General features: G+C 40.4%; 1 protein-coding gene across 1 annotated transcript in view; it reads right to left on the bottom strand.

Moving 5' to 3' along the window:
- The window catches only part of CYTH3 (cytohesin 3), a 934,108-nt gene that overhangs the window by 874,680 nt on the left and 34,549 nt on the right, over window positions 1–24,879 (bottom strand). The window lies entirely within an intron of this gene.

The raw sequence follows: 24,879 nt of genomic DNA, 5'->3' as shown, positions 1-24,879 counted from the left end.
ATGCCAAAAAAGACAGGAAGGGACTTCCAAACCATGAAATACCTCTGGCAGATGACACAGCCCAAGTCTGTTGGGAGTCTCAACCAATTTGGAAGGGACAGGGAAATATGAAGGAATAAAGGGACCTGGCTAAGGAAAGGGAAAGCAATTTGTCAAACAGAACTTGGCTTGTATTGAATTGTAGGTTTCTGGGAAGTAGGAGCCTGAGTAGACGTAACAGGAGGCACATGCCTAGAACTATTTTTACCCATAGGCCAAGGGAGAGACTGCCTGTGAACCAAAGCATATTTGGAAGGGTAATTCCTTTGAAACTTAACAGGAGAAACAAAAATAGGTTTCAACTCATAAGACCTTGCCTTTATCCTGAAGGGCCTTGAAAAGTTCAACAGCTGCAGTACCACAAAGATTTTTATCGTCCAAAGGAGAATCTGGCAATTTGGCCTTAATATCATCAGGGAGAGCCTGAAGATGAAGCTGAGAGTAACACCCCATAAAAACAAATGCACAGCACTGGAGGAAGGATCTGCTGCATCAAAACTGCACTTAACAGAATGCCGGACAATTTGAGAGGTGAACAGAACAAGGAAAGGGCAGAAGCCTTCCCCTCAGAGTCAAGAGGATCAGAAATAACCTGAGAAAGGAGGGCCAAAACATTCCTAGTCAGACGAGTCTAGTAGTTAATGGCCCTAAAAGATAAGGTGGCCGCAGTATAAACCATCTTGACCGGCTTTCTCCATGGCTCTACTATCCTTATCTGAAGGAAGCCATTTGGTAGAGGGCAACAGCTTGGAGGGCTTGTCTGAAGGGCGTTTATACAAAAAATTGACATTCATCAGGCACCTTGTAAAATCAGTCAGGTTTCTTGTAATCTGGGGGCTGAGAAGCTGCTGAAAAGGTATCCAGAGAAGGGCAGCCAAAACAGGGCAAACAGCAGCAGGTTTGGGAGACTATCTGAAGGAGCTCATAATACCTTTTCTGAATATCAGAAACTTGAAAGCAATTCTACTTAAAGAATTATATCATACAGGTAACACCGTCACCAAGAGAGAGTTCCTCTAAAGGAGAATCTGAACCAATAGAATCCTCTTCCTCTGAACCATAATCCAACAGGGAAGGGATTTGGGAAGAGTAGGCTAAAGACTCTTTCCCAGTGTCCTGATCCTAATCAGCAGAATTCAGTTCCCCAGGTTTTTTTAAAAGGGGTGAAAGACCAAGGAGGAGGAGTAGACACACACAGCCCTTGAGGAAGTGTTAAAGCCATCACAGCATTAAACAACCCCTGAGTAAAATATTGCCATTCACATTGGGGATCCTTAGCTAAAAGGGGAAATTTGCTTGTTTCAGGTTTTTTCTGTGGGATATCTGTGCAAAACACCCTAGGAGGGTCAGACTCTTGGCGACACTCAAACATAGTAGGGCTTTCCTCCCTCACTAAAATCTGCGGAATCTCTCGCAGTCCTTTGGATATAATTAGCTGAGGTTCTCCCCTCAACATCTGGAGCTCACATTTGTAAAGCCTCAGAGAACATGCAAGAAATTGGATCCATGCCAGCCTCCAACAGGGTTGCAACAGAGGAATCCAAAGCAACTACCAGACGATCCTCTAGTATTTTACTAGCCTCGAGAGGGATGCCTGAGGAATGCTGGACAGTAGCCATATCAGACCTAAAATTTTGGGCCTTTTCCTTGGCAGATAGCTGACCCTCGAAATGGGAAAACTCCACCAACAGCTTAAAATGTTGGTTTTCAAGGTAAAAAGATAAGGAGAAGAGACGACTATGTAGGGTCTCAGGGACAAAAGCCTGGCAGACAGAACACTGTGTATGGTAGTGGGAAGCACCCAAACAAAAGATGCACTGCCATGATGATCTTTATGGGGAATCTACCTCCCACACTGACACTTTCCCTTTCTGAATGACATGAAATTAATCAATACTAAAGAAAAAGATAAGGAGGAACCCCAATGGGGCACTTAGCTGAAAAAAAAACAGCCTGGTAACCAGCACAGAAGAAAGGCATTCAATGATGGAATTCTGACTGGTGCCAAAGGAGTTCTGAGTGTGTGCATCACCTTTATGCCCTACGCCTTGTGGAGGGAGCATACGTATGATGTATGGCACCTTTAAGTACTAAAGGCTTTGGTATACTGGCTGGATGTTGGGCTATCGTTAGCAAGCTATCCCTTCAGTTAGGAATCCTGCAGCAGTGATATGGAAGGATACGCACATATATACATATGTGTGTGCATGTATATATGTGTGTTGGTACACAATATTTATATATATATATATATATATATATATATATATATATATATATATATATATATATACACATATACACACATACATACACACACACACACATATATATATATATATATATATATATACACACACACACACACACACACACACACACACACACACACACACACATATATACACATATATATATATATATATATATATATATATATATATATATATATATATATATACACACACACACACACACACATATATATATATATATATACATACACACACACACACACACACACACACACACAGTGTGCTACAGATATACACGTTTATGCAAATACCTTCAGTACATAAAATGCGCACACTATGTAACACAGATGCTTTTACGATTACTACAATAATGTTTTAACAGTTATGAAAACAATCCACACCAAATGGAATAGATAAAAAAGATAGGCATAGTTTGAAATTTTTAGAGCTTTAAATAAAGAACAAAACTGCAGTTTAAACTGCAGCAATCTGAATGCACTAAGTAATACTGTATCAGTTTAAAACATCTGATCATGATTAATATAAATCACACACCATCAGCATATCACTACTTTGAATTGTTCACAGCTGCAAAGCCTGCAGTCTGAAAATGAAATGGGTTCTAGTAGGCTGAGGTCAACCTGATGAGGAGCATAAAGCTAATTAGACATACAAGAAGCAGGCTGCTTTCTTAACCTAAATTCAGCACTCATCACAGGCAGAATTTCTTACTATAAGACCAACCAGCACAGTTATCAGTAATTAATAGGGACATAGCTGTCAGCGACCTGATCAGTCTTTCCCTAATCTCCAACCTGAGTCAGAGTGGAGACCCTCAGATGAACTGTAAAGTAAAAGCTCATTCCCATACAAGATACTCATGTGATTTTTTAAATATCTGCCCAGTCTAGCCAAAAGCAATACTGCAAACTGTGTTCCACAGCCATGATGAGATATTTGAATTTCCTGTGACCCCCTTCCTCATGCCATGGCCTCTTTTCCCTGAAGCATCTTTTTGTGGAAAACTATCCTTATGAGGTATACAAATGGCTCCCATTCTATTCCACCCACTCTTTCTGTTGTGTAAGGAGCATTTCCTTTCTTTCTAAACTGTTCCATGTGAAGGATTTACATTTTATTACAAAATGCCTGCAAAAGAATGAAGCTTAAATTCTACTCCCGATTTGTAAGAGCAAAGTGATTAAAACATCAAGCTCTGCACACAATTTCAGAATCCTGTTATGTCGTACGTGGTTATTAGCCATGATGTTTTTCAAATGCTTACAAGTCTTTCCAACAAAAGTTAAAAAAAAAAAAAAAAAAAAAACTCTACATAGTGTTAGTGGGTCCTGTAATGTATAATGCTCCAAGCCACTTTCCAAAGAAACCCTAAGCAAAGGAAGCTGGGGGAAGGGAAAAACAAAGTCAGCCAGAAAACTCCCACCCTTTTTCTTAACTCAAACCATATGTATACTGCCTTACTTTAGTCAGGAAAATAAAAACAATCTTCATCAGTTACTCAGTTAAAACCTTGCATGGTATTCTGACTGGTGCCTATTGAATAATTACACTACAGTACCACAAAAAACTTTTCGCTATTTTTTTCACAAAGCAAATTAGTTGCTTCAGACTGACACATTTCTTCTGCATTACAAACCTGTCTAACAAAACAGTGAATGATGAGGCAATATACTTAACTCAGACCATGTTTGTGCACAGAAAATGTCAAAGGCAAGCTCTCCAGAGGGCTGTGATGCACTTACAAAAATGGAAGGGTCTTTTACATTAACAATTCACATAAAATTAAATATGAACCACTAAAACACTGCTTGATTTAAGTTTATAGTAAACAGTCACGTAATTTCTGGGCTAAATGTTTTACACACACACACACACACACACACACAGACAGACAGACACCTTGCTTTTCTCAAATCGGTACACTGAACATTTAAGTTGGGGTCATGATATTCTGTGATGTTAACCTAACACCATACTATTTACTACACTTTGTCAGAATCACTTGACAAGGTTGTGGTTCAAAAAGAGCTATTGTGCTCCATTTCACATGCCTGCAAAATAACAGTATGGTAAAACGAAACAGAAGAAAAAACAGGACAAGAGAACAGAAAGGTATACAGCAAATGTATGCAGCTGTGAACAATCAGCTGATGTTTTAAAAGTGCTGCAGTTACATATTCTTTCAGGAATGCTTTGTAACAGCACTGTGGAAGGAAACTGTCGCTGCACCTATCCACAAGAGGGTTACAAGAATGCAAAAGATAACTGCAGGCTCATTTCCTTATTCACACAACTTGCTAAAATTATGAATAAAATAGTGCACTAAGAGCTGTCTTTCTGAATAAACATTGTATTCCTAAAGAGTCCCAATATAGATTTCACCCTTTAGTTGATCCAGAACAAATCAAAACCACATATCACATTCTCAGAAGAAAGGAGGATGCAGAGGCAATAGGAGCCCTGGTCTTTGACCTCTCAAAGGAATATAACACTTGTTAATCATACTGGCTCAATCTACAGACTGAAGGCCTTCAATATTAGCAGTCAATAGCTGTTGTGACTTACCAGCTTTTTACAGAATATCTAAAGTTTGATTGTTAACCACTACTTCTGCATTCACACAAGTAGTTAATACTGCATCATGTCCTCTTCCCCTTATAGAAAAAGACAACGCAGTAAACTGAGAATCAACACCATAAAGATTCTGTGCAGTTTTGTTTTACACCGCTCTTGTGAAACTAACCAAAAAAAAAAAAAAAAACTTCCACAGTTCATTCCATTTCAGTCACAAGTCTGGATGCAACTCCCAAGTTGCACTCAACCTAATCAACTCAAAAGTAGTAGTAACTGAGGTACTGATAGCATTATCACTGAAGCAAAAGAGGGTCTGAAAGCACAAATAATGTGTTTCCTAGCTAGAAATGTTTGTATGTGTACAAAACCGGACTTGGCTCAAGTACATACACTATATAGCAGTGAACGCACAGAAAATATCTAGCCTGCTAGACACTATATAGCAGTGAACGCACAGAAAATATCTAGCCTGCTAGACAGAGTTAAATGCTGTTTAATGTCCTCTTGCAAGAAAATGGGCTCTCAGCAACCTTGTATTAATGCTAGTGTGACTCAAAGTAATACTGATTGCTCATTCATCACAACCTGGTCAGAGTGGTCACAGGGACCAAAAACACTGAACACCACTGCAATACGTCTCTCTCTCTCCACAACCCACAATATGGCTACAAAGAACAGTGTTTTAACTCAGCCTACAAGCTGTGGAAATGATCCCGCAAGACACCCAACTGCCTTGGTAAGTTACTATGAACTGTAAGGGTATGTGACAGGACAGCAGTCTCTGCTTATTGTTTCTCAGAATGAAAAGAAATGTAATAAAAATGCCCACAGTTGCTGCTCCTCCTAAGCCCTGGAATTCACTATCTGTACAGTTTAATGTTAAGGGTTTGAAACAAAGTTAAGAGAATATGTACTTTACTGAAGGAAGTGCACTTGTGGGGCTATCTCCTAAAACACTCATCATGGATCTACAAGGCTATCTCCTTGCTCATAGACAGCTGTTATTTTCTAAACCAGAACAAAGCAATCTGGAAGTACATGTGTGCCTCATAACATTGTTTAAGGAAAATACAAAGCCAATACTGTGTGCTCTATTCCTAGTGTGTCTATTTTTATTAATTAAAAAGTGTAATAGGTGTAGCACCTACAGTGTATCTGTGCCCAGGTTGACTGCTATGCTGCAATTTTTCAGTGTAGGTCAATACATTGAATCTTATCCTTTATATATATATATATATATATATATATATATATATATATATATACACACACACACACATACATATATATATATACACATACACACACATATATATATATATATATATATATATATATATATATATATATATATATATATTTAAGCACAGCTCCCTGTGTTATTCCTGTAAAACAACCCCTGGGTAAACAGGATTTAACTGGCATAAATATGAAATGAACAAACATCAACAGCAAAACCAGTGCAATCTGCCTAAAGCCTCAGTATAACCAGAAATCAAATTGGTACAGACATTTATTCAACAGAACTCTAAAACCCATCAACATCATCTTGAAATGGGAGTAAAATGCAGCAATAGTATGTTAAATGTGTTAGAAAAAATGAACGCCTTAATTCATTGCATTTGAAAAGTTTTGTCAAGCAACATTCCTGTTAAAGAAATGATCTAATTTCAGGAAGTAAAGCAGGTTGCTTAGCAGCATCTATAAAGGAAAATATGTTGTGCAGACAACGTGATGAGAAGAAAACCTATACTCGTCAGATTGGTTCAGAAGAGAAACTACATTGTTAAAATTAAATGCACATTCATAACTGTGGTGGTTTTCAACAGTTATGAAAGCACTGTATTATTTCTTTTAAAGCTATTCCCCAGGAAACCTCTGCTGACCACAGTGTTTGACACTCCTACATGACTGCCCCAAAGTGGAAGGCTCCTTAAGGTTATTTAGACACTGAATGCTATGCACAAGTGACAAAATGACAGTTGGGGAGGTTCAGACCCACCCCAACGGAGCCAGACAGTTGCAGTGATCCTTCCAATCCTGCCTTCTAATAGCACATCATGAAGTTATGATAGTCACAGCAGAAGACACTCACACTACACCTGCACCTCTAACTCACTAGAGTGATGTGCCTCTCATCCCCTCTCCTCAGTTTATTCAGGGGAGTCACAACAGTGACCAGATATCCAGCCCCCTCTGCTCATACCCCTAACTGACCCTCTGGTCACCAGAACTTGAGTTCAAGTGGACACTTCCCTGCCTTGCCAATGGGCTGGCTTACAGTGTTCTGGATTTTAAAAATGGCAGCTTTCTTACAAATATCATTTTGTAAATAAATGGCTATAATGTCGGTTGCTGGTGAAAAATATTGAGAACTGTTACAATTAACAGTCCACCTTCACCAGATTAAATTCTCTCTTAAATTTATAATGCTCTTGCTCCAAAAAGGAACAATCAAAGTATGTAAACTTACCACAACAATAGATGTTCAACTCAATCACTGCTGCAGTAGCCTAAACTGGATGGGTAATATACTGCAAAGGATATGGCATCTATCCAGCATTCAAAGTTTTGGGGCACCTTCAATGCACTCTAACCAGCAATGAGCTGACGGAAAGACACAAAATCAGTGGTTAGGTGCCAAACCTTCAGATCCTCAGAGTAAGACAGGCCAGAGCCCTGAGAATTAGGTATACGCCAGGAAGAAAGAATATATAAAAATATCTAACACCATGCCAAAAAACAGCACATAAGCAAGGGGGATGAGTGGAGGATGTTCCTACTGCATCACTGACCTATTCAAATATTTACATGGTAAGTTTAGTCACACAACTGTGCTATGTTCATCACTAGATCACTGGTGCAGTGGCCTTTGTTGTACAGATTAGAAAGATAAACAGGAAGAAGGTGCAGTGTCAAGGAGCACTGGATAACAGATCTGCTCTGAACTTAGAAACGGAATCTAGTTTCCAGAAGTATGTACAGAAGACCACACTGCTGCCTCTACGATACTTCCATAGTTCACCTCTTTCCAAAAAGACAAAGAAGAAGACAAGGCCCAAGTAAAACGATCCCCAACCCTGCCTGGAAATGACATTTTATGAGGAGTATAACAAAAAGTAATACCATGATGCAACCATTTGCAAATTGTCTGTTTTGACACTGGCTGTCTCTTTTTCTTACATTTATAGGAAATTAATCGTGGATCAGAGCTCATGAAGGTCTTTGCATGTCAGACAACTGTGTAGTATCTTGGCTTAACAAGAGTATGCAAAATCCTTTCTAGTAGTGGGTGTAATGATGCAAAGGGAGGAGTGAGCATTGAGCAGTGTAAGGAGAGGAATAAAAAGACAGGAGAGAACAGTGTAAGGAGAACAACAAACTCAAGTAATGAACAGTGAAGTACACAGACAGACAAGCAGCAATGGCAAATAGGTACGTTTGTTTAGGGCTGGTGTGTTGGAACTCCAGGATCCTCTGGTAATGTATACTACAGGAAAAGTACAATTAAGATACTGAAGATGAAACAAAATAACTATCAGTCATAAAAAGCTTTTTGATGCATTACTAAAGCTCTGAAACAAAATGGACTGCATTTTTTTCTATGAATTTTCTCTCCTCCTCTGACAACGTCACACTACTTGACCCCCCCACCCCTTTCATTCCCTTGACATAACCATCACCCCTCCAGAAAGAATTCACATTATGGATTACAATACTTAGGAGCATGGTGATGAAAGATGGGAGACCAAAGCCATCACCTACCACTATATCAGCTTATTTATTGGAGCCTGAAGCCATCATCTACCACTGTATTAGCTTTTTTACTGAGCCTAATTCCTCTCACTCTCTGGTGGCTGGACAGCTCACTGTTGAATCAGGGCCTACAATGCTGAGATGTTGGTATGTGCTTCCATGCACCCACTAACCTAGAATGTACACAAGACACCTGACAGGCTGTACTACTGTTCATTGTAGGCTCCTGAGTCTACTGTCTGTGCGCTCATGCACCATCACCACACTTTGGGACAGAAATGCTGACCAGAGTCTCTCACTCTTAACAGTCTGTGGTCATCTTAACAGTCTGTGGTCAGTTCCTTCAACACCCATGAACATCAGTCTAATTCAGGTCAGATGAGCTGCAGCAGGGCTTTCTCTCTATGTGCCATGAAGCCAGCCTTTACCAGACTACATTTACCAAATTATACGCAGTACCATAACTCAGGTAATTCTCAATACTTTTGATGCAGATTTTCAATAAAAGTTTAATCATATAATCCAACTTCATAAATTGCGGTGGCACCTCTCTTCAAAGTCTGAGTTAGCAGAACAACTACAAATTTAACTTTACAGGAAGAACTGCACAGTGCCACTGCCATTAAATATGCCAAACTTAAAAAAGCGATAAATTATAGCATGTTTCCAGATCACACAACACACACTCCTGGGTGACTTATCAAATGTCATCTGGCCAGATGAGGCAGATTTAATTTTTTTCCTCATTGCCTGTGGCATTTTCTATTAGCCTGGGACAACTGCAGGCAATAAGTAAGGCATTGGCTTACTGGAACAGATGAGGGACTGAGAATGTTTGCAACCAGGCAGAATCCCTGGTATTTGTAAAGAAGTGACAACGTATCCTGCAGGTGGGTACTGGTGAGGACAGATGAAACTGTGACAAAGGGAGAAGGGAACAGAAAGGAAACTCAGAGACACTTCAGTGGAAATAAAACACAATCTGCATCAACTCTGCATGGAATAACTTGACAACTTCTGAAAAATAGACAGATCTGCACTAATCTCAACTTGCTTTATTTTTATTTATTTAGCATTTGTTTACTGGGAAAGTCCGACTTGAAACAAAGTCAATTTTCAGCAGAGGCCTGGGGAGAAAAGCTCCAGACACATCTTTGTAACGTCAGAAGAAACCCACACGAATGCAGGGAGGACATGCAGACTCTACACAGAAGGCACCCTATCAGAGACTTGAACCGGAGAACCTCTTGCTGTGAGGCGACAACAACCGCTGCAGCTTTCTTTTGTTTTAAAACTGGCCAAAAATGAAAAGGTTTAACAAACTCTTAGTTTGACCTCTGTGTGTGTGTGTGTGTGTGTGTGTGTGTGTGTGTGTGTATACGTGTCATAAGGACATACATAACACATGCAAAAAGTGACTGTCAGGGGTCACACACACTGGACAGAGATAACACAAGATCTAAACGATGTCCCCCCACCCCAGATACTGGTCAAGTTGAGGGAAAGACATCTATAACTTCACAAGGGACAGTAATCTGGAAAGGAAAGGCAGGCATTTCTACACAGACAACACTAATATAGCATTTTTTTTTTTTTTTTAATTTAATAGTCAGTGAGCCATTCATCAAAGGGGTTTTTAAAACTACCAAACAGTATCCAACACTGGTGGATTAATTTCGGGCGGGGATCATAATCAAAGAACACAGCCTTCTTCATTTTTTTTTGGATCACAGCCAAATCAGTCTGGTCTACAGAATCCAATTTCAGATGGTTTGACAACAGCAAAACTCACTTGTAGGGATCCAGACAAGCTAGTACCAGAGCTGCACAAGGACGTTAACAGATATTTAGCACAGCTTCTGTCATATATTTTTGGTGCCAATTGAAATGATATCATTTTAGAATCACACTCTTATTTCCTTGAAATGTTTGGTGTGTGTGTGTGTGTGTGTGTGTGTGTGTGTGTGTGTGTGTGTGTGTGTGTGTGTGTGTGTGTGTGTGTGTGTGTGTATATACTGTTCAATCATTAATATAAATGGACTTGTAGTGCTACATGTTCTTATTCAATCTCATACATTCACCACAAACTGCACGTTTACCAATCTTCTATTTCCCTAAATATTTAAGTTACAATAAATTTGTCATCAAATGTCCTTGTAAGTTTAAAACTCAAAATGTTGTATGTTCTACTGTAACATCTGAAAGTAAAACCATTGCAAAACATACTCATACTTTGTCAACTGTTTTGCTGTATTCGAAGATCATGGCTACCCAGTAGAAGTTAATCTAAGGCAAGCAAAATTTCCACACACACACTGAAATGTTCTCCTTATCTTCTGTAGCTGCAGCTTGTCCTCCCAGATGTCTAGTGAAAAACAATTATAGCCCAACCAGAGTATCTGGTTAACAAAATGTAACGGATGAAACCTTGGACCCGGACCATACAACCCAAGGGCATCTGATGGACCAGGGATGAGCTTGAATGTCCAGTGTCGGCTTGCTCATCTTAAGGGTGAGAGAAATAGCTAAGCCCATACCATTCAACTTAGTGGTGTCTTGGAATACTGCCTACCCACAGTGGCCACTTTGTCTCAAGCTGCGTCAGGTAGGGACTTTTCTGCTGAGCAGTGGAACAAAATGCAACGGTGTGGGTGCACACACACACACACACACACACACACACACACACACACACTTCCTCCCTCCCGCAACCACGCAGCTACGGAGAGTAGGCAGGCTTTCAAGGGACCACGAGGGGTAGAGCGCTCCAAGGGACTAGTAGCAAATTTTCTCCCCATCCTGATTCTCTCCACTGGGGGGGGGATAGGACAAACAGGGATACCCAGTCATGCATGAAGGGGAAAAATCCAAAATACTTATATGTTGTTCTATCTTGATACAGTGATTTTTGGAGCTTGCCAGTATGGAGGCCAATTCATAGTTTACTTTTTGTTGTACCTGGGATCAATTACAGTTTCTGCACTTACAAAAGGGAAGCAGATGTTATGTAAGGAAATAAAGTGAGTGCAGTACAGGGTTTGTTTTACTGCAGTACTTTTATTTTACAGGCAAGATGTTTTCCTTTCTTCAAGGCTGCCTATGCAGAAATGGCACACTATCATACTACACAGTCAATTACATTAGTAACAGCTAAGGTGGGGTTAAGGGGGCAGTGGAACTGGGTATAGAATGCTGGGGGGGGGGGGCACAATCAGCAGATGCTGATCAGTCTTCAGTGCAGTGGAATACTGGTATTCAGAAACGAATGCCAGTACTAAATATGTGGTCAAAACTGAAGAGCTCAGTGCCCTGTATGGTATAAAAGCTAGCATCTGATTGCTACAAATGTAATAACAGTTGGCTGAAATTTAAAAGGAACAGAGGGTTTACTTCTTCAATTCTGGGGGAGCAGTGCCCCTTTTAAGAGTTTGGGGGGCACAAGACTGGGGGATGACACTGGACACAAGAATTGCTAGCTACACGTCTGCTACTAAAGTCTCAGTTTTACTCAGTCTTAAGAATACAAATACTTAAGAACTACCACACACTATATGCACTTCATTAAATATCAACAAACTACTCAGAACTCTGAGCATTTGCTCATTATTCTATGAATGCATGAACCGATTCAGCAGCATAGCATGTTATGGAGTAAGTGCTACAGCGAAGTAATTCAGGGCAGTAAGTACAAGTGTTACAGTTGTAACATACTTCTCCCCTTGCCTCATCTTTCTACAGAGGGTGTGGCTGCATAAGAAACTTGGGACAGCAATGTCATCTTAGTGGAACGGCTCAAGATTGCTGCCCAAAGTCTATGGGCATCAGGCCTCTGACTGACAAGAGTGCAAATAAACATTTAGTAGTACAATTTACTATAGTAAATATAAGAACAGAAATGGATAGGTAGCTGTACTATGGTTACAAAAAAGAAATTACTTGCATATATCAACATGTTATGAACACAGCAGTGTAAGCTACAAGAGGAGACGGACTCATCAGCGAATAAATTGCATTCAGAGTTCCACAAAAAAACACCTCGTTTCAGAAGTGAAATACTGCCAAAGACCAACAAAACTGAGGATTTAAATAGAAAAATGGCAGAAGACACCATAAGAAAATCACAGTGAAAGAACATGAAACTGGAGTAGTAAAAGCAGATCTCATTACAACACTGGGGGGAAACAGCAGGTGCCAAAAGAAAAGCTAGTAAGGAAATGAAAAGATACATACATTGAATACCACACATGCATACAAATATTTCAAGCACAGGCATTAATGCCCTTCTAGCCTACCAATATACCAAAACAGTTGCTCCTACAATAACTGTTCATGCTGTTCTTAAAAATATCTAAAACTAGTGTGTGCTTTAATGTAATTTCGTAGTCTGTTCCATGCATCACCTACTCTCTCAAAGAACCAAATTAGTACACTTTTCGTTCCTCTAGAATTTCTACACAGGTTGTCTGAGGATTCTCTACTACTTTTTGATAACCCATGACATTCCCAGAGATAGTGGTCTCTAAAGGTCCTATACATCTGAATTAAGATCTCCTCAAACATCTATAAGAAACACTGGACAAGTTCAGATATTTTAGTATTTCGAAATAACTTAAAATGTTCACATCCATGGATGCACTTGGTATATTTCCGCTGTACTCTTTCCAGTTTACTCATGCTTCTTTTCTTATAAGGTTTCCATACTAATATTTCATATTCAAGTTTATGGCTAAGGTAATTAAACAATGATGTCACCATTTCTGATTTCCTAGACGTTATAAAATCTTTTTATACAACAGTTCTGTAACCAACATTAACCAATGTGATTAGAAAAACTCAAAGCTGGATCTACCCATATATCCAGGTCTTTACTGTTTGGAATCTATTTCTCAGAAGTCCAGGCTACAGTAGACAGCCTTTGGCTTACAAAGTTCATGGATGATTGCAAATTGAGTGCACTCATTGAGCTCTTCAATGATGTTAACATATTTCAGGACGGGCTAACACAGCCAAATGACTGGTGCCAAAGCCACGGCCTAAAACTAAACACAAAAAAGTGCATTATTATCCCCTTTGGCAAAGTGGAATTCCCTGCTAATTGCAATACTGACAGCACCCCCCCCCCCCCCAAAAAAAAATTCAAACCCAGTGATGCAAGGTCTGGGAACACAGGTAGCTAGCAATCTAAACTTTGACCACCAAGTTTCCACAGTGGGAAGGAAAGCCTTCTAGGTTGCACATCTCATAAGTATGGGCATCGCATCCAGAAATAAGGATGTTATAACTGTACTCAACCCTCATCAGACCATTAATACAGTATAATGCTCCCTTTTGCATGTACCTCACCAGACATTTGCAGCAGCTGGAGAGCTCACAGAGGTTTCTCACCAAGAAAATACAGGGCCTCAGAACCACAACTTATGTGGCTAGTCTGAAAGCCCTGTCACTATACTTTGTATCATATAGGCTGCCGACAGGCAATTTGTGCCTGAACTACTGGGCAGTCTCTGACCCTGCACCGATGAATATGCTGCACATCCACAAGTCAATGGCACAAAAGCCACTCGCTCCAGGGATCTTAACCTAGCCTGTGACATAAACGGAACATGCTGGAGAGACAGATGCATCTCCCGGAGACTGCTGCTACTCTGAAATAAACTTCCAATTCACTTGAAGCAGAGCTCCTCACGGACCCTATTCAAGTGCAACTTGGACAAATGGATGGGAGATCGCAAATTTACTCTGGTGGGATGGCACCCATGTCCTTCATGGACAGGAGTAGCCTGTGTTTATCACAGACTTGCTTTGCGAATTACGTCCATCTAACCTAGGCCAACTGAGGCAACTCGAGATTAACATAGCTAAGCTTGTAAGGGCTCTACAGCCACTAGCATAGTAACCTCCTCTGAACCTATGAATGGTTTCAATCATTGTGCGTTGTGTTAAATATTCACCTTTCAATTTATGTCTCCCAAATCTCATATGCTTAGTTTTTTTATGCATTTAAATCAGTATATTATTTTCCGGTGCCCAAATGGTCAATTTGATAAAGTTCTTTTGTAGGCATGCTTTATCTGTAACACATGTAATCAGTTTACCCAACATTAGGTCATCTGCATACAGACTGTAGAACACCTCAGATGAAAAAGATAGGACTGAAAGATATAATCTAAACAAGTAAGGGCCTAGTACAGAGCCCTGTGGGGCACCCTGACTGCAACCAAGAATTTGACCTGTCCAACTGCTGTATGATATTTGTCATGTCCTACTTGTAAACCATGCAGCTACCCATTCAACGGTACATCAATACCTAGTTGTGTCATCAATACCTAGTTGCGTGAACATGTAATAGTCACAGGTCTCACAACAGTCTTTAATACCCATCATAACACCTCCACTTGATTTTTTTTGTTAGAATGTATGTTACAATAAAAACATTTATACCCCGACACAACTGGTTTCCAGTCATTGCTCTTTAACCATGTTTCACAAACAATAACATAAAACTTGTGGGAATATAGCAATTTTTCCAAAAAAAAAAAAAAAAACAGTACTTGCATATTATCGCAACCAGATTCCAAATGGCAGGTAATGGGAAGTTGTTGAATCAAGAACATATGCAGCTGGTGTAATCCAAACGAGAAAGAGGAAAGTACAGTTGTGTACACTTGCCATAAATGTAGATGTTTCAGTGTATTCACTGTTGCAGTCATCACACTTGGGTTATCTGCCTGAAGATAGCCCTCAGCCGGCCCGAATACCAGAGTCTTGGGATTTTTGCATCGGTTGCTGTCTCCTCTAACATGACGTCAGGTCGTCAGGGGTATAAAACATGCAGCCCACGTCATTACATCAGTTTTTCTTGCCCCAGATGTCGGAAGCCCCCAAAATAGGAAGCTATTACTTGGTGTGGAACACCTCCAGTAAAAAGTAAATACCCCTGCCATAAAAGATGTCCATAAAGAGGATAGGTAGAAAGGATATAAAAAAACAGGGGGATGGAGGGAGGGAAACCAGGACTGCAACATTGAATACACTCTGAACATCTACATTTATGGTAAGTGTACACAACTGTACTATGTTCTTCGTGTATCACTGCTGCAGTCATCACACTTGGGTTGATTCCCAAAGCTGAGGAAGGGTGGAGGCAGTCAAGAGGTGTTAGGCCTGGCTAGCAGGCCTTGTAAGACCGCTGTAGAAAATCCAGCTCTGGATTTAGAAAAAATAAGTAAGTGGTAATGCTTGGTGAAGGTGTGTACAGAACTCCAGGTTGCAGCTTCCAGGATGTCCCTGGTAGGGATTCCCCTGAGGAATGCTGTAGAAGTTGAAGTAGCTCTAGTGGAATGAGTTGTGATCCCCAGAGGGGTAGGTTTCCATGGTGCTTGTAGTAGAAATGGATGTAGTGTGCTATCCATTTGGAAATGGCTTGCTTTGAAATGGCCTTGCCCTCTGCCCTTGTAGCAAAGTTGACTAGCAGCTGGTCAGATTTTCTGAAAGGCTTAGTCCTCTCAAGGTAGAACCTGAGCTGTCTGTGTATGGCCAAGGAGTGCAGGATCCTTTCCCCTTTATTCTGAGGATTAGGGAAAAAGGTTGGCAAATGGATGGATTGGTTTAGAGCCACACTGGATACCATCTTGGGTATAAAGGAAGGGTTAGTCCTGAGGGAACCCTGTCAGCATGGAAAATAATGAAGGGCTCCACCCCCCATTAGTGCCTGTAACTCAGACACTCTTCTTGATGAAGTAATAGCTAGAAGTAAGGCTGTTTTCCAAGAGAGGAATTTTAACTCTGCTGAAGCAGTAGGTTCAAAAGGGAGGAAGTGTGAGCTTCTCCAGTACAAAGTTAAGGTCCCAGGTCGGGGTGGGAGCTCTCCTGTTTGATGAGAGGGTGAGAAAAAGAAAGAGAGGACGCTCAGTATTATAATGAGCTGAGATGGTAGAGGCATGAATCTTAATGGATGAGAAGGATAGGCCTCTGTGGAGCAGCCCTGCTAGGTAATTAAGGATTTGAGGCAAGTTGGGCACAGCTGTGTCCTTTCCTTGAGACGGACTCCAAGAACAATATCTTTTCCACTTTTCAGCATAGGATTTCCTAGTACTAGGCCTTCTGGCCACAAGGATGACGTCCATCACCTGTTTGCTGAGGGATGCTAGTGGTGCATTTAGGGAATAAGCCAGGCTGCAAGGTTCAGAGTTTGCGGCTGTGAATGCAAACTCTGTCCCTCCTGCTGAGACAGCAGGGAAGGTGTGTGATGTAGGTGCTAGTGTGGCACTGCTGTCAGACTGTGTAGGAGTGGGTACCAGTGCTGGTGTGGCCAGTCTGGTGCAATAAGGATTGCCCTGGCCTGTCCTATTTGATCTTGAGTAGTACTCTTTGACAGGAGGGGCAGAGAAGAAAAGGTATAAATTGAGAGGTTTTCCCCATGCAAAGGATAGGGCGTCCACCTTCCAGGCTCTGCTGTGAGGGCTACTGGTGCAAGATTTGCTCAATTAGTGGTTTTGGGGGGAGGCAAAAAGGTTCACCTCCGGTGTTCCCCACCTCTGGGTTAGAAGTTTGAATGAGTTGGGGTCCAGTTTCCACTCGTGAGGGTCCAGTAGATGTCTGCTTAAGTCATCTGCCAGTGAATTTTGCTTGCCTGGCAGGAATGGAGATTGTAGGTGCACTTGGATGCTCAAGGCTGTGTGGGTAAGAATGAGTTCCACCCCGCTTGTTTATGTACCACACAACTGTGGTGTTGTCTGTCAGAAGCTGTCCTGGAAGGATAAGGTATTTGAAGACTGTCAGAGCATTCTGTATAGCTAGCATCTCTTTTTGATTGATATGTAGGGGAATTTGTTCTAGGCTCCATTTGCCTTGAATGCATCTGCCTGCCATGTGAGCCCCCCATGCATAGTCTGATGCATCTGTTGTCAGGGTTTGGGCGGCAAGGGGTTGAGTGAAAAGAAGTCCCTTGTTGTGGTTGCATGTTTCTGCCCACCAAAGGAACTCTGCCCTTAGACAAGGTATGACAGGAATCACTGTTTTCAGGTCCTGAGAATGTTGACATCAGAGACTTTTTAAGTACCATTGAAGTTTCCTCATATGCAGTCTCGCATATGGAATTAGCTTTTTCTTTCATCTTTTTAAGAACTTCTTCACCTTTTGTGCCAAACAAATGCTCCTGATTTAATGGAGCATCTAGTAATTTTGCTTTGACATGATCAGGCAAGACTTGTTCCTTTAACCAAGCATGCCTTATCAGTACAGACCCAGTGACAGCAGCCCTGCAAGATGCTTCTAAGGCATAAAACCCACACTGCAAAGTATGTTTACTAACTTGGTTTGCAGAATGCATTAACTCTTGTAAATCTTTACTTTCTGCACAATCTGGAAGTAACACCATTTAATTAGTTCCATAATATGTTGCTGATACTTCAACATGTGAAACTGGCAATTCAAACCCTGATGGCAAGAGTTGCAGAGGTATATACCTTCTTACCCCACCTATCTAAAGCTCTAGAATCCCTGTCTGAAGAGGTAAGGTTTTTGGCTGTAATAGCCTTAATGCCTTTAGGTCCCTGGGAAATGGTCTCTGGATCCGCAGTAGGATTCTTAAAGAGAAATTTGTAAGAGTCAGGTACTCTATAGTACCGGTCAGGTTTTCTAGGAGCTGGTGGTAAGGTGTCAGGAGTAAGACTGGACTTCAAGATGACATCATCTACAATATCCAGGACAGGGGGTATAGCTAGAGGCCTGTGCTGAGGCAAATCTAAAAATTCCCTGAGTCTCTTTTTGGACTGAGGATAATTCTGCATTCCCAGCGGAAATGCTCTCTTAAGGTATGCAAGGTTTCACCAAAAGAAAAATCCTCTGGAGGGGAGGCAGAGGGAATGGATTCCTCTGCATCAGAGTCCTCATAGGTAGATAAGGGTATGTCCTGGTAATCAGAAGGGTCAGAGTCATCAGACTTCTGGTCTGTAGAATCAGAAGGAAATTCAATTCTTTGTCTTCTGGCAGGGGAAGGCTGACTTCCCCTAATTAGAGTAATAAGGTCTTCAGCTATTCTAAGCATTTGTTTTTGTGGCATGGGAGCTTGAGCATGCACTTTGGACGTTGGTTTTCTAGGCGTAGTGTGAACTCTGGGCCTGAGAAACTCGGTAGTTTTAGTTGGAAAAGAAGTTGTCGGTTTAATATGAATATCGATAGGTTGGAATGCACCCTCAGTAGCCGGTGCCTGCACAGCGGCTCCAGACCCATCCAAGGTAGAGACATCTGCAGTTTCCATAGTCGAAGAAGCATCTTGCAGCATACCGGACTCCGAATGGGTCTCAGCAGAAGCCTGCAAATCTGTAGAAGCGGGCATCAGGGGCAACAAAGGCACCTCAATGAGTACCGGTGGACTGGCGACTAGCTTAGCAGAAGCGTCATCAGCAGTTTTTGACCTATACAGTCTGTCTCTGTGCTTTTTCAGAAGATCTGTAGTTGGATGGCTTTCTGAAGCCATTTCAGAATACGGAGAACGAGAGCGAAAGAATTTAGCTACAAATATAGCCTGACGATGAATGGTCCGGGCATTAAATAAGGCACAAAACCGCCGACAGCGAGGGATATCGTGGTCTGGGCCTAAACAGGTGACGCAGTAAGAATGAAAATCTCTGTGAGGTATTTGCTTTCCACAGGCAAGACAATCACTTTTTCTGACATCGGTTAGAGCAAGAAAAAAGAATCCCCAACAGGGTACTTAGCTTTAGAAGATTTCAGGTCTGAAACTCGAAAAAATGATAATTTCAGGTAGCGGTCGACCGGTACTTGCGAACTGCTTCTGCTTCGGGCTCCTCCTCGGCAAGAAAGACTGATGTAATGGTGTCAGCTGCATGTTTTATACCCCTGACATCATGGAAGAGGCGACAGCTACTGATGCAAAAATCCTAAGACTCTGGTATTTAGGCAGACTGAGGGCTACCTGCAGGCAGATAACCCAAGTGTGGGGACTACAACAGTGAAACACGAAGAACATCCGCTTACAACGAGGATATGGGTATTTGTAGATGTGACAGGCATAAATAAGTTAAAATAAGTGAAAAACTTTGTTCGTGGATCACAGACCCTGAATGCAGTCATGCGTGTGATAAAACACATGGTGATCGAAGGCAGGTTGCGGGTCGTTTCAGTTCTTACTTGCTGTTAACATAGACTGTGTTTATATATTTCATAGTACAGACGTGGTATTACGTGTGGGTACTGTATACTTTAGAAGTTCACCTTTTGCTGTCAGGGTGAGGTGGCAATTTAGTAAATGTTAGCTGCTGTGTTTTGACTATACGTTTATGAAGAAAATTGATTACATTTGAGGAGAGTGTCAGGCAGAAAGTTGGGTGCAGGCAGTGTATACCTCAAACTTTTCTGCATTAGTTATTGAACTGCGCTTGGTTATAGTATACTGTAAGAGGAAATTATAATTAAAAAAAGGCTTACAATCATATCGTGTTGCTGATGTTTAGAAATATATAGATTGCGTGACTCGTGCTTGATTGTAGTAGGGCCCCAATCTGGTAGAAGGACCCCTCATATTTGTGGATGTAGAGTTTAATTGCTCCCCATATTCCTCCCACTCCCCCATTCAGTTTATAAGGAGAGAGAGACTAGTAAAGGTTAGTGAAGTCCCAACTTGTAAGTGTGCTGTCACTGCAGTTAATTCCCTCAACATTGGAGGAGCTTTCCGTAGTTCTGTATTATCGCCATCCTCGAAGAACAATTTGAGACTTATTCCTCTTCCTGACTGATTACTCAATGTCAGAGATACCTAGTTTGTAGCTTACCCACCCCTGCAAAAACACAAAGACTCATTTGTCCATACTTTGAAGAATTATGTCACACTGGGAATCTGGTTGCGATAATACACAAGTACCAAAAAAAATGCTTTACTATTAATGCTCCTAGCATTAACAACTATCAGAGATGCATCAAATGTTGCCATCTGTGAGCTGTTAAAATTTTCAACCTGGCAAAAATCCTCCTTTATGTTTTGTCAAATATTCCAAAACATCCATCCTGTACTAGAATTACAGAATATAGTAACAGAGATAAAAGAAATGGAATTGGGATCTTTAGAAAAGGGTAGGAACAAATTACACATAAAATATGGGAATTGTGGGAACAATACATACAGGGGAGGAATGAGGTTTAAAAGAAGGCAGGATTTGAATGAACTATAATGCTCAACTGACAATAACTGGATAATTACAAATGATGTATAATGTTTGCAACTAAAATTATGTCAATCAGTATGGTTCGTTTTCATTTATATAAACGTATGATTATTTATTAAATTAGCACTTATGACATAGACAAAGAGGTTTCTTGTTTAAAAAAAATTAAACCAACTATACCCAAAGTAGTAAATACTGAAAGAAAAAAAAGAACAGGAAGTGGGATCTTTATTAATGGGTAGGCGTAGGCTACATTAAAAAAGGAAATTGTAGGAATAATATACATAGAAAACTGTTTTAGAGGAGGAATGAGGTTTAAGAGAAAACAAGAATAATTTATGTAACTTTGCATAGATTATAGGATATATAACAATGTGTGTGATGTATAATGTTTGAAAATGTGAACTTGTTAATATGGATTAATTTTGCTTATGTCACAAGTGATAATTCAATGTTTGCTTGTCTTTTCGGCTTTTCCCGGTTGGTTAGGGGTCGCCACAGCGGAACTCCGGTCCGCTAATGATTGACGGTAGATTTTTTTTATGGTGCAGAGTTGCCAGCCCGACGCCGAACCTTCAGTGAAGACACGCCCATTCACGCATGTCTTTCGGAGGCCACTCTACCGCGGGGAGGACATGCAGACAATAAAGGTGTTTAAAAATATCTGCTGAAAAAATTCTCTTCCCTAATCTTGACAAATGCACTCCATCCAATCTGAACAAATGTGTGCCCAGAATTAAGCTAAGATGCTCCTAAACAATTTAATTTTTTAAAATGGGACATTTTCATGTAGGTATATACCAAAAATATTTTCATTCATGGTGACCTGACTCTCCTTTCTACATGTGATTTGTGAAAAATACATCCTCACACCAGTACAAGCTATACCAAGAGGGCTGTAAGTTCCCTACTAACAGACAGAGAGTCCATCCGGATGAGATAATTTGTACTGACAAGAATAAAAGCAGATCAGGACTTCCTAACATTAAGGTGTTCCAAGGCTTGTCTCACATCCTCTATTTTTGCTCTTGGCAAGCTGTCAAATTTAAGGCACATTAATGTGTGGATCCACTGTGACCATCCCTGATAAACCGTAATCCTGTTCACTATCTTCTCTGCAAAAGTATTAGTTTATCTAATTACTGAATCTCCAATTGCATGAATATCTTTTCTGACCAGATGTAAAGAATCTTCATCTTCTAAGTCAGTAATATCTGCTCTATCTACTGTTACACAGGAATGATCTCCATCACCATTAGTCTTATTAATTATGTTTTCATTGCATATTACATTTGCAAGCATACAATTCCCATCCAGCTGGCTTTGTACATCCGCAGCTTGATCTATGTTGTCAATGTTTGGCCTTCTCATCTTTTCTCCTACAGTAATGTTCTTCAATCCTTCCACATTAAGGTTTTATTTTTTTTCGTATTCTCCTGCCCCTTGCCTTTTTTTCTACCTTCTCTTTTAGAAAAATGTTGCCTTCTTCTGTAGACTGAAGGTTTTCTGACAGAAAAAAACGCTATCATGCCCTGTAACCTGTGTGCTACATAATAAAGCAGTGTGCATTTTAATATGCATTCTCCTTTACTTAACAGACATTTGTCAATTTCTTTTTCTTCCTTGTTATTTACTGTGAACTTCCTTTCTTTCTTTTTATTTCCTTCTAAACACCCTGAAACCCAAAAGATGGGGGAAGCTGAAAGAGATTCTGTTTTTTCATAGAAAAGATCTACACTCCAATTCCAAATGCTTGCTCTATGGCTTGCATTGAGTACAGGTGTATTGGAATCTGGTCCCCATAGCAAGCCTGTTTATAGATGGGTCTTGCTCTCAGTGGAAGTTGACTTACTTCTGTGCACGGCTTTCAGAATCACTGCAGACTCAAAATGAGAGCAACTCTTTTGGAATTTGGCCTGTAGTCTTTGACAGTGAAAATTATGATTTAAGGTGCTTCAAATTATACATGACTAATTATTACCAAACACACACACAAAAAAACACAATTAAAAAATATACCAAATATTATTCGGATTATCTCAGAAGTGGAGAAAGTGAAAGGAAGGAGGTAATGAAGGAATATCAATGACTTCTTTGAAAGATAAATGGTTCAGATATGCCTCTAAAAAAAGTTAAAGATCTGATGCAATATTACACAAATAAAATGTAAACGCCAAGGATAAACTTAAGGAGTGCAATAAGACAAACAGCATACGCAATACTTGTGCATGAACAGGTAGTTAAAGGATGTTCTAAGAGATGTAATGCACCACAATTCAACAGACAGCGGTCAAATTTAAGGCACATTAATAATGTGTGGATCCACAGTGACCATCCCTGATGAACCATAACCCTGTGCATCACAGGCCATCAGTAAGAGGTATCCCGTCACTGTGAAATTGAAATCCTCAGTAAGAGATGACATGTGGAGATCTAGAATAAATAAATTGAATATTTGTCTGATAAATGTGTTGGCTATCAAATGGAAAGCAATGCTTGACCACAAGCTTCATTATATTCACGAGAGTGGAACAAATAACCACAAACAAGGAGCCATTTAAAACTTAAAAAGCAGTAACCAGGACCTTGTGTCACCACCACAAAAATGAACAGAGAAAATAATCCACCGTGTAGTGTAAAGAAGTTTATCCCGCGGTGGTGGTGCTGCGGTAGCGTTGTCGCCTCACAGTAAGACGCTGTCCGGTTCTACTCTCAGCTAGAGCGTCTTCTGCGTGGAGATATGCGTGAATGGGCGTACATTCGCTGAAGGTTGTGTGTCAGGGCTGGTAACTCGACATGTAAAAATCAACTACCAATCATTAGCGGACCGGAGTTCCGCTGTGGCGACACCTAACCGGGAAAAGCCGAAAGACACAAACAAGTAGTGTAAAGAAGTTTCTCTGAAGAAGTCCCATATATGTGTTAGGGACAAAAGCACTCAGTTTTTGATTATTAAATATGTGTTGGGTTTAACCTGTGGTTGTTAGCGGTTTCTTTACGCTACAGTGTGGATTATTTTTTGAGCCATGAGAAAGAGAAACCAAATGGCAGTCATCATTGTATGGCAGTTCAAATTTTCAGGAAACCAAAGTCTCAGAGGAGATTCTGTAAGAGAACCCACTGTGACTGTCACAAAACTCAGAAAATTGCACAAATTTCATGCTGCAGAGGCACTAATATATCACAGAAGACACTATGAAAAAATTAATAAATCTTTGCAGGGTACATATACAATTTCAACTAAGAAAGGTACACAGTAATGCTACACAAATACTGCAGTCGTCAAGCAATGTTACATTGCATTTATATTTTTTTCTTTCAGACTCTGAAAAATGACTTAAAGAAATGAAAAAAAAAATCCACTGAAAGTAAGACTAGTGCATGCTGCCAAGCTGTACCATATGTAAACCTTTTTTCTAACATGAACTGAATGTTAGTGTGAAGGGAAGACTGCGCTTGTACCTAATGTAGACGTGCAATCTAAGCTCATATTCATGCGAGTATACCTTTGCATTCAAGCAACACAAAGCAGGTATGTTCAGAACAGCTATCATCTCTTTATGAAGAAAAGCACACCTGCGCAAGAACAAAGGTCGTACTGCATGAAGAAAAACTTATTTTTCCGCAAGCTGCAGTAGGTTTGGAGTGCACTGTATAAATGGTTTAAGAAGGCAAATCCCCCAACATGATAGATGTGGAGGGATTTACTCCCCAATTAAAAGTCAGACCACTTTGTTTGAATGCAATATCACCTTGTTTGCTTTGAGAAAATAATAAATCACACAGCTGCCATGCACAATCAAGCTCTGCACCCTCAGTGGGACAGCTTTTCTAAAATGCTAGGAAAGTTGTTATGTTTCGTTTAAACATGCAGAGCAACCCATAACTGAACTACACTTTGTATCACGTTATTTCTGAACATCTTCCAAAGACTAACATTTCCCCAAGCCAAGGAGAAGCAGCTATCCTCACTTATATTAAAGGATTCCTTTATACACACAAGCTGACAGACAGCCACTAACTTTTCAGTCTGCTGAGTTTTTGTAACA

Source organism: Protopterus annectens, chromosome 12.part0, assembly GCF_019279795.1.
Source record: "Protopterus annectens isolate FY-2018-M chromosome 12.part0, PAN1.0, whole genome shotgun sequence".
Classification (NCBI taxonomy): domain Eukaryota; kingdom Metazoa; phylum Chordata; order Ceratodontiformes; family Protopteridae; genus Protopterus; species Protopterus annectens.
This window is presented reverse-complemented; position numbering and strand designations above follow the sequence as displayed.